The sequence below is a fragment of the Rhinopithecus bieti genome, unplaced genomic scaffold (assembly GCF_001698545.2).
Source record: "Rhinopithecus bieti isolate Rb0 unplaced genomic scaffold, ASM169854v2 scaffold_30452, whole genome shotgun sequence".
Classification (NCBI taxonomy): domain Eukaryota; kingdom Metazoa; phylum Chordata; class Mammalia; order Primates; family Cercopithecidae; genus Rhinopithecus; species Rhinopithecus bieti.
Genome location: NW_016813388.1, coordinates 107,831 through 117,162, shown reverse-complemented (window position 1 = coordinate 117,162; position 9,332 = coordinate 107,831).

The following is a 9,332-nucleotide window of genomic DNA, read 5'->3' as shown; positions in this document are numbered from 1 at the left end:
TTTTTTTTTTTTTTTTTTTTTTTTTTTTTTACCAATCAGGTAAGTCATTCACCTCTGCCTTGAAGAGTAAAGAGAAACTAAGCTCATATTCTCTCCATGAATAAACTGGAATTTTGAAAAGGCACTCACCTTTCCCATTCCTACTACATTTCTTCTAATAAATACAACAGTATCTAGTCCTATGAAGGCATTTGGTTATATGCTCTGTGAAATTTTAAGAGTAATAACATCACAAACCAAACTGAAGAATTTACCCATCAAGTAAATAAAATAGTACATTTGCAATGACTATTCCTTAAGTATCATCTATATTGCTTTATGTTGTTGACATTGGACATAAGAGCCTTGTTTACCAGGAAACAAAAGTTATTTACATTACCTAAGAGAACATACCTACGTGAAATGTATAAAATGATTTTATAGCAATTATCAAACATAATGATAACAATTTTGAGCACATGTAACAATTTTGAGCACATATAACAATTTTGAGCACATATAAAATTAACTTTATAAACCTGAATAGGACCTATTTGAATGAGCATTCCTACACATACTTTAACATAAATATGTATTTAAATAATGGGTATTCATTAACAGACAATTGAGTAGTCATTTTGCTGCACTGATGCTATTCAGTGAATCTTATTCAGAATCCCATCATTCCCATTCTGTGGCTAAAGCTACAAATGCAGCTGAGGCCCAGAGTTGTTCCAGTATTTATTAAACTGTTGGATAGAGGCCAGGAATGGTTAATTATTATTAATGAGGAGTTTTGGCAGTGAAGGATGAAAGGGATGCCTTGTCAATTTCGATTTTTAATGTAGATGCCAGGGTGTTACTTTGCATGAGGGCAAAACCAACCTATGAAAAGGAGGAGTGGTGTTGTGAGTCCAAAAATTCTTCATTGTTCTGCTTTGTTTTAAATAGAGCTGATCTTCCCTCCCTAAAGGAAGCTCCTTTATTTGTTCTTTCGAGAGAGAGTGCTTAAAAATTCTTCCAGTGTGATTAAAGGCACAGTGATCACACAATAAATTCTCCATACACTTTTCTTACACTTTCACAACTACCAATCTAAATTTTAGTAGATATCAGCCAGACATTGCACTGTTAAAAAAATGGAAAATTCGTATCTTAATATTACAGTATTTTTATAAGGTATAATACATACCTGTAAAATATGATTATCAAAATAATATCTTATTCATATTTTAGTTCACTGAAAGTATAAATTAATTCGTATTCCAAAGGTATCAATTTTCTATTATACCACCATCTATATTTCAACATAAGGAGTATAATTTCTACCTCTACCTATGCATTTTTTATTTCTTAGAATTCTTAAACAGTGCATCATATTGAAATGAGTTCTGTCCATATTTATGTTACCTTAGCCTATTACATTATTCTTGAAGCTTTACAGGAAAAAATCTATTATTTTAAATAAAATCTTCCATTTTATTCTTATTTTTTCTTTGTATCTTATGGCTGTGTTTCTAACAGCATTTGTACAACACAATTATTTGTGGACTCATTCAATACCACCTACTTAATGTTCAAATATTTGCAAATATGTTGAATTACAGTGATTTTCAAATAATATTACAATCCCATTTAAATTCTTAAATTCAAACACTGCTTTTTATGAACCTTTGCAGTTCCTCTGTTTGAACAAGTTCACCTCCAATTTCATCATTAGTTTGTTTTTCATTGACATTGTTCTAAAAAATAATAAACAACAGTAGTAAAAATTTTTACCCTGAAACTCTAACACTATCAAAGTTTTCTACAACATACTATTGTGTGATTGTAAGTAAAGCTACAATATTTTTATATTTAATGAGATTACATCTACTTTATTTTAATTGAATATTCTCGTAACCAATTGTGACAAATTATTTTATATGTGATGTACATTTGATTTATTACAGGAAGCAAGTCATAAAATGATTTTACATAACCTTAAATTCATTCACCGTTAAATTTATTCACACACAATCATACTTCAATGTGAATATAACTGAAAATTTGGCCTTGCTGGTGTGAATTCAAACCTCTCTGAATTTACAGGCACATAGTTGAACTTCTTCCTCCTGGAAACATTTTTTTTTCCCCTGGCTTCCTGGAAACCACAATCTTTTGATTTCCTCTTACTTTACTGGCCATTTTTTCTCAGGCTTCTTGGTTAGCTTCTCCTTTGCTTATGTCTTATTTGAATGTTTTATAAGGTCCAAGGCTCAGTTCCTTGGCTTCTTTTCTTCTCTATCTGCACTTACTCTCTTGGGAAGCTCATATTCCAATCTGGATCTCTCCCCTAAACATCAGAACTTCTGATCCAAATCTCTTTTCAACAAGTATACTTGGACATTTCCAAGATGAGTCAAAATTAACATATCCAACATAACTCATCATCTCCTCTCATGTCACACACACACACACACACACACACACACAACACAGTCTGCTACTGCAGCCAGTCTTCCAACTTCCTAGTTAATGGCACCTCTATCAGATATTCAGGCCAGACAATTTAAAGTTTTCTTTATCTCTTCTCTGTCATACTTGTGGAGCATCTTTCTCTTTCTGACTGCAAAGTTCATCCAATCTAATCATGTCTCAATAGTTCCTCTTGCCAATTGGGCTAAGTATCATCATCCTTTTTCTGGATTATTATGGGTCTCCTAACTGTTCTCCTTGTAACTGGTCTTCCTCATGTAACCTTCCCCCATCTAGTCTGTTCTAAGCATGCCTGAGTGATCCTCTTAAAAAAGGGGTAAGCCAGACATCCTTCCTCTTCTCACAAAACTCCAAGAGTCAGTTGCTTTTCTCAGAACGAAAATTAAAGCCCTTATGTTGTCCTACAAGGCCAATAAAGTGTGGATGTCCCTCTTCTCACTAATCCCATGTTTTAATGACCATCTTTCTTACCCCATTATGATCCATTGGTTCCTCATTGCTTCTCAAACATGCAGGCATATGTCTGCCTCAGGTTATTTGCGTCAGCTTTTCCTCTGCTGGAAATAGGCTTCTCTGATATCTGTAAAGAACTCCTTTCCTAGCTTCAAGTCTTCACTTAAATACAATCTTCACCCTCAGGCCTGTGCCAACCCTTCATTTTTTTTTTTCTTTATTGTGAAGATATCTCTATCATCTCTATCTCTATCTCTATCATTTATCTCTATCTCATCTCTCTGTATCTATCTCTATCTCATCTCTGTATCTCTAGCTCCATCACTATCATCTATCTATCTATTACCTATCTATCATCATCTATCTATATCTATCTATCTATCTGTCTATCTATCTATCTATCTATCTATCTATCTATCTATCTATCTAATCTGTCTATCTATTATCTATCATCTCTATCTCCCTCTTTTCCTCCTTCTCTCTCCATCTCCCTCCCTCTCTCTTTCTCTCCCTATATATCTATTTATCTATCACCATTTTAGCTACTTTAACCATGTTAACTAATAGCGTGCTATACAGTGGAGTTAACTGCATTCACTATGTTGTGCAATCATTATTACTATTTCAAAACTTTTACTTTTTATTACTCCAAACACAGTCTATAACCATTAAGCAATAAATCCCCATTTTCCCCTACCCTCAGTTCCAGGCAACTTCTAATATACTTCATGTCTTTGTGAATTTTCATATTCTAGATATTTTATATCTGTAAAAATGTACATTTGCCATTTTGAGTTCAGTTTATCTGCCTAACATAATGCTTGTTCTCAAGGTTTATCTGTGTTATGACATGTATCAGAAATTTATTTATTTTTATGGCTGAATTCTCTCTATATATAAATAAATATACAATATATAGTATAAATATATAATATATCAATATATCATCATAATCATCTTTTGTTCAGTCATCTGTTAATGGACATGGGTTATTAATACCTTTAGATGATTGTGAATAATGCTGCAACAAACATTGGTGTATAAGTACCTGTTTGAGTTTCTGTTCGTGAATTTCTCTAATTTGTGAACATATTCTTTGAAATGGAATTGCTGGGTCATATAGTAATTCTGTTTGGCTGTTTGAGGAACTGTCAAGTTGTTTTCTCCAGTAGCTAGCCTAGTTTACATTACCAGAAGCAATGTGTGGAGAGGTCCAGTGCTCCACATATTCACCAACACTTATTTTTCTCTTTTTTGGAAAAAGGAAAGTCTGTTACCCAGGCCGTTGCCCAGGCTGGAGTGCAGTGGTACGATCAAGGCTCACTGCAGCCTCAAACTCCTGGGCTCAGTTGATCCTCCCACCTCAGCCTCTGAAGTATTTGAGACTACAGGCCTGCACCCCTGTGTCTGTCTAATTTTTAAGTTTTTATTAGAGGCAGAGTCTCACTATGTTGCCCATGCTGGTGCTCATTTTTTTTTTTTTTTTTTTTTAAATAGCCATTTTAGCAGATGTGAAGTGGTATCTCATTGTAGCTTTGATTTTAATTTTCCAAATAACTAAGGATATTGATCCATTTGTATATCTTATTTGGAGAAAATTCCATACAAGTTGTTTGCCTGTGTTTAATTGTGTGGTCTATTTGTTGTTGAGTTTTTGGAACTCTTTATATATTCTGGATATTTACTCCTGATATCAGACGCATGGTCTACAAATGTTCTCTTCCATTTTTATCTTTTCAGTTTCTTGATAATGTCTATTGATGCACAAATTGTTTAAATTTTTAACAAAGTCCAATTTATTAACTTTTTTCTTTTATTACTTATGTTTCTTTGTGTCATATTTAAGAGTTCATTGCTAAATCCAGAGTCATAAAGATTTGCCCCTATGTTTTATTCTAAGTATTGTAATGTTTGGCTCTTTTATTAAGGCTGTTGATCCATGTTGTGTTAACATTTGTATATAGTGTAAGGTAAGGCTTTATTCTTTTCATGTTAATTTTGTCTATTTCCTTTTCTGTATCAGTTGAGATGATTATTTTTCCCCTTTGTTCTATTAATGTGGCATATGACATGGATTGATTTTCTTATGTTGAACCATCCTTCCCTTCCTGGGATAAATCACACTTAGTTGTGGCTTAATTATTAATTGTAATACAATATTGGATTTGATTTGCTAGTATTTTTTAGGACTTTTTATTCTATATTCATAAGAGATATTTGCCTATATTTTATTTCCTTGTGATTTTGTATGTAGCTTTTCTATGAGGGTGTTGATGGCATCATAAGATGATATAAATTCTGTTTTCTGGAGAAAATCAAGAGATATTGACATTAATTTTTCTTTAAATGTTTGGAAAAATTCATGAGTGGGGCTATCTGTTCCTTGACTGTTCTTTTTTGGGAAGTTTTAAATTATTATACTGATTCAATCTCTTCTGATAGGTTTTTTGAGATATTCTATTTCTTCTTAAGTCAGTTTAGATAATATATGTGCTTCTAATAATTTTTTAACTTTATCTAGATTATCTAATTGTTTAGAATCCATTGGTTCACATTATTCTCCTATAATTCTTTTTATTTCTGTAGAGTCAGCAATAACGTTCCAGCTTTCATTTCCGATTTTCATCAACTGTGTCTTCTTTTTTTATTTCTTTGTCAGTCTAGCTAAATTTTGTCAATTTTATTGATTTATTCAAAGAAATAAATTTTGGTTTTGTTGACTCTATAGTTTTTCTATATTATGTGTTATCTATCTCTGTTCTGATCTTTACTATTTCCTTCCTTCTGCCAGCTTTTGGTTTAATTTTCTCTTTTTCTGTCTCCTCATGGTCCAACATTAATTTATTGATTTGAGATATTTTAAGGTTAGTGTATATAGTTACAAATTTTTCTCCAAGCACATTCACTTCATCCCATAAGTTTGATACATTGTGTTTTCATTTTTACTCATCCCTAAATATATTCTAGTTTCTTTTGTGATTTCATCTTTGTCACATTGGTTGGTTAAGGGTATGTTGTTTTATTTTCCCATACTTGTGAATTTTCCAGTTTTCCTTTATTATTATTTCTAGTTTCATTTTACTGTTGTCAGAAAATATAATTTGTATGATTTCGAACTATTTAAATGTATTTAGTCTTGTTTTGTGGGTTAATGTATCTGACCACTGCATTTATTTGTTTATTTAAATTATTATTATTATTATTATTATTATTATTATTATTATTATTATTTTAGAGACAGGGTATTGCTCCAGTGCCCAGGCTGGAGTGTAGTGGCACAATTATGGCTCATTGCAACTGCTGCTCCCCGGCCCCTGGGCTCAAGTTGTCCTTCCACCTCAGCCTCCCGAGTAGCTGGGACCACAGGTGCACACCATCATGCCCAGCTACTTTTTTGTATTTTTAGTAGATATGGGAGTTTTGCCATGCTTCTCAGGCTGGTCTTGAACTCCTGAGCTCAAGTGATCTGCCTGCTTTGGCCTCCCAAAGTGGTAGGATTACAAGCATGAGCCACCGTACCTGGGCCTGACCACTGCATTTTAAAGTTGGACTTCCTTCTCCAGCATTAACAATCCTATTTACAAACTACTTTCCTTTTTTTCTCCCATAGCACTGAACATATTCTAACATAGCTATAATTTACTTATTCATTTACAATGCTTATTGTCCATTGTCTTTCCCCACTAAAAGATAAATTCTAGTTTACTAATGTATTTCAAGCCCCTAGAATCATGCCTGGTACCAAGCAGACACTCAACATATATTTGATGAGTGAATGAATGAACTACTACCCCAAATATCAGTCTTTTTATTTTTACAGTGTTTACATGGAATAGGAAGAAATTGATTCTACTTGGGCAATAGCCCAATTTTCAGATGTAAAACAAGGTCCTCCTAACAATAAATATAACATTAGTTTCCTTCAGGTTACATGATGGGAAAATTCTAACAAAATACATTATTTGTAAACAACAGCAACATTTTGCTTTCCACATTTGTTCTTTTTTATTCCCTTCCATCTGGTTGCTGGAATTTGTCCATTTTCCCGCAGGGGAACCACTGACTTCAATAAAATTCAGTAACTTTCAAGAGCAAAGTTAATGTCTTCCTAGGAAATTGCTGCTTTGCAAGAAAGTGCTGATAATGCAATTAGTATTAATTTTTAACTTGAACTTTTATTTTATAGAATTCATGTTTCTCTCTGTATACCTGGAAATTTGCACATCCCATTGACTGTGGTGTGTGACTGCTACTTTGATAAGCAATAGCTTCTTCCTCGATACTTCATGACTTGAGGTGATCACAAAAGCCTCCTTTAGACTCTGTTGCATTTGCCACACATCCCCATCTCACTATTATGCACTTTGACCCAGGAGATGCTATTTTGGCCATCAACCTTACAGAAGAAGGCTAAGGTGATATCAGGTGTCATTTTAAAACTGCATCTTATGGCTGGGCACGGTGGCTCATGCCTATAATGCCTGCACTTTGGGAAACCGAGGCGGACGGATCACCTGAGATCAGGAGTTCGAGACTAGCCTGGCCAACATGGCAAAACCTTGTCTCTACTAAAAATACAAAAATTAGCTGGGCTTGGTGGCAGGTGCCTGTAATCTCAGCTACTAAGGAGGCTCAGGCAGGAGAATTGCTTGAACTTGGGAGACTGAGGTTGCAGTGAACCAAGATCATGCCACTGCACTCCAGCCTAGGCAACCGATTTGTTGTTTGTCTCAAAACAAACAAAAAAAAGAGTATTTTATTTCTACCACAAAGAGATTTTAGATCACTTTAAAAACCCCAAAAAACTCCACACATCACAGAAAAAATAAAAGAAACAGAAAATTACGGCAGAGGGAATGTGTGGGTTTGTATGTGTATGTGCCATATACCAACTCATGTCAATTCTGCACACTTTCCAGGAATGGACTATCCATTTGATTCTGGGATTATTGAAAGCTAAAGAAAAACCATCAAATAGACAACAATAAAAAAACATGCCATTTACCAGTAGAATAAGTAAAATATATTTTTACATCTCAGTGGATCACATGCCACTATTACAATTTTCTCCAATGCATGATAACAACTGGACATTAGTATCTTAATACTTTTAAATGGACTTATATTTTTCTAACTTATCATTGTTTTAAGTAATAGTTTATATAAATCATGATTCACACTGTATAAACTATATAAAATTCTACATAAGACATGCTTTTACTTCACTTAGAGTAATATTTTTAAATGTTAAATTATATATCACTTAAGTAATCCTGTTTACAAGTTCCAGCTCTTGGGAAACATTACAATAATGGTATCTCTGCCGATTCACCCCTAGGCAGCTCAGATCATCAAGCTCCCTATTGCTGTCCATTTCTCCTGTTTGCATTATGAAAAAGAATATTTCTTTTAAAAAACGCCTACAGTTTCAAAAGGAGAAAATAATTACCTTGGTTGCCATAGCTAGGATGACCATATCCCTATGAAAGAAAATTGATACAGATCCAGCCTCAGTGATGGGTCCTTATTCCTCTCTGCTTGTTTAAAACATATCTAATGAAATTATGTTTGGTATCTAAAGGGCCACTGTCCCTGATTATGGCAGAGATTACAAAAGATGGTTGAAATATTTACTAGTCAATTAACCTGAGTTTTATAATGTGCCATACCTGCTGTACAATATATATTTAAAATTAGGATTTTATTTACCTTTGGTTGGGATTATCCCATATATCTGTAGAAATAGTGGGGCTTTCAGCAGAGCCCAGAGATCTTCAGAATGATTGACAGAGATGCCCATCATACACATCATGAGACACAGTATTATTTCTTAGGAAAAAAAATCTACCTAGCTGCACAATTTTCAGACTGAAACATGGATACATAGCAAACCTGTTTGCTGTTCTTTATTTTCTACAGCATATAAACGTCTCCTGCAGTGGGGTTTACCTTATTTATTCATTAACAATTATAATAACTAACATTTATAAAGCACTTATTCTATGTTCATCACAGTTCCACAGATTTACCAGTATTAGCTTATTTAATTTTCTAATGCTTTTTAAAAAGATATGTGCTGTTTGTGTCACCCTTTCACAGGTGAGAACACTGAGATACAGGAAGACTATATGAATCTACTCAAGATCCTAGAGTGAACAAATAGAATTGCCAACCTGCTAGGCTGAGTGTAGAGTCTGGACTTCAACCACTATGTGATAACACCTCTTCTTATGAAAGATTCAAGCACTTTTTGATTCTGGATCTCAATGATAAACTACCATTTTTTAAACAACAGCAATAAAATGGTTTATTAACTAGTTCTGCAAAGAAGATTCTCTTTCTACTTGAAGTTTTATTTACTCACTGTTTGATGTACTTATATGTTGGCTCAAATATTTTATTAATTAAATGTGTAACAATTG